The 2,441-nt window shown below is 33.6% G+C and overlaps 1 long non-coding RNA gene across 1 annotated transcript in view; it reads left to right on the forward strand.

Moving 5' to 3' along the window:
* Positions 1–995: 995 nt before the first annotated feature.
* LOC128247124 (uncharacterized) overlaps positions 996–2,441 on the forward strand; it is a 78,167-nt gene continuing 76,721 nt past the window's right edge. The window contains exon 1 of the long non-coding RNA XR_008263549.2: positions 996–1,122. This is a non-coding gene — a long non-coding RNA (uncharacterized LOC128247124). The remainder of the gene's footprint in view (positions 1,123–2,441) is intronic.

Genomic DNA, 2,441 nt, shown 5'->3' on the forward strand with positions numbered 1-2,441 from the left:
CAAAGATATCGTGTGCCAGAAATTGGCTTTTTCCCCTTTACATTTCAATGTATAAACTCAGTGCCAAATATTTCGTAATTTATATGAACATTTGTTGAGTACTTTGACAAAATACCTCACTATGACTAACTGTTAAACTCAGGATTACGATTATATCTTTTTACCGAGTCTCTTTTTCTTTCCGTCTGTCTGTCTGTCTGTCTGTCTGTCAGTAGACACACACAAACACCCAACAAACACACGCATATGTAATGTTGATTAACTTTTAAACTTTTCAATAATGTATGTAGATGACTCTCATTACTTGTTTTTAAAATCTAAACAATGTTTAATTTATTCTGCTAAGTTTGGAAATTTCTAATTAAGCTGCTTATTTGCTTTAGTAATATATTCTAAATTATATCTTTATAAGAATTAATGAGCAGGATTATATTATACCTTGGCTGGGGTAAATTGTTGCTCCAATTTCTTTCTGCTTTTATTTCCTCTTACTCTCCTCTTTTTTGTTTTCACTGTCTCTGAATCTTTTTCGCTATGTCTACATCATTTTCCATTTTTTTTACACACTTTCCTCCAGTCAATTATTCAAAGCAAAAATCTAAATTTAAGTTCTAATTATATTTGTTGGCTTTAATAAAATCACCCGAGTTTAACCAAAGTAAGGCTAAAGTATATACATTAATCTCTGCACAGATCATTAGGTAGCTAATATCCTTTTAATTATGATACAACATGTGGTTGGTCTGTCTACTTTTCTTCAGATTTGTATTATAATATCTGCAAGCAATGTTTAGTAATAGTTTAACTAAATTCGAATATTCATTGTCGGTAACATCAGGTCTCCAAGATTAATTGCAGAATTACAAGTCAGGTTAATAACAGTAATTATGCATGATACGTTGCTTAGTATTAAGGTTGATCAGCAGCTAGTGCACGCAATCAAATTTCTCTATGACAACATACGAATACATCAACAAAGAACAGAATAAGAGCAGAATGTCTGAGATTTAGATGACGTCAGCTATTTACAGCTGTTTTGCACAGAAATGAACTTTCAGACACGATGCAATGCGTGTACGGATACTTATGTCAGAAATAATGTGAAAAGAGCTGGCTGTCTAGGTAAGTAGTTTGCCTCGTAGCAACGTTGTCCCATGTTCAATCTCACGGCTCGTCACTTTGGTGACAGCGACTATTTCCAAATATAGTTTTGAGCTGAATTTGGTAGACTGAAACTGTACAGATACACTGTGCTCAATAATGTACTGAAAATGATAATGAAATATAGTTAATGTGCAGAAAAGTACTTTTATGTTTATATGCAGATATTACCGTTTCGTAATGTATGTTGTATGGAATAATTTGAAAACATTGGTATCTTTTTTAAGCATTTGTATTTACATATATAAAGGACTGGTAGGCAGATGAAAACATAACAGGAGAATGAGACAAAGAGGGAGGGGAAAATAGGCAAGACAACTAATACAAGCAGTAGCATACAGATACAGAACGTACTAAAGACATTTATTTCTCACTCTGCATCTGAAATTACTATAAATGATATAAAACTAGGTGTTATTCGCCATGGATACTCGGCAGTGTAGATGTCAGGATATGAATTGGTAATACATCGATTGTTCATCCATTATATTATCGAAGAGATCCTCTATAAATCCATCGCTTTTCCTTTTCAAAAGGGGTAATAAATGTAGTTATCTACTCATAGACTGTCCGAACTGGATAGTTATATCTCAGTAATATTTTGGTTTATATTGGGTAACATATCAGTTTATATTGGGTTTATATTAGGTAAGCACACGCTGTTTCAATTCGTATATGGATACATAAATCGTTTATTTACATATAAGTCGCTTTGGAGGATCCTCATATCATCAACTGTTGATAGGAGGTAATAATAATTTCGGTAACTTCTTATACCAGAGCTCTTTTCAGCGATACGAAGAAGATATTAGAAAATTTTCGATTTATTTTATCTTACAATGAAATTCGCTTTTTCCACCATCTTGCATGCAACAGTCACAGCGTTTTGAATGCAGTACAAACAGGCTAAATATGTAGTAACTGCTTGTTTTACTATTTATCGAGTAGTAAACAGGCTTGGTCACATATCTCTGCATTTTCTGCCTATTCCACCTACTTATGAACAACCGCCCAACCATCTTCTCTATGTTCAACGTCTGCCAGGTTGACTTTGTTGATCAAGTCTGAAACTAATGAAATCCCGTCTCTGTTGGAAACAATGTATACTGCCAACAGTGTGCCTCACACTATTCGCTAAAGCCTTACTATTTCAGGCTGTTCTTTTCATGTGTTCCCATCATATTACTCACCCCAAACACCATCAACATAGCAATGATAACATTTGTTTTATCAAATGAGACCATACCTTAAGGACATGATGTTACGTAACCATTATAATA

Source organism: Octopus bimaculoides, chromosome 2 (assembly GCF_046866305.1).
Source record: "Octopus bimaculoides isolate indiv1 chromosome 2, ASM4686630v1, whole genome shotgun sequence".
In the NCBI taxonomy this organism is placed as follows: Eukaryota; Metazoa; Mollusca; class Cephalopoda; order Octopoda; family Octopodidae; genus Octopus; species Octopus bimaculoides.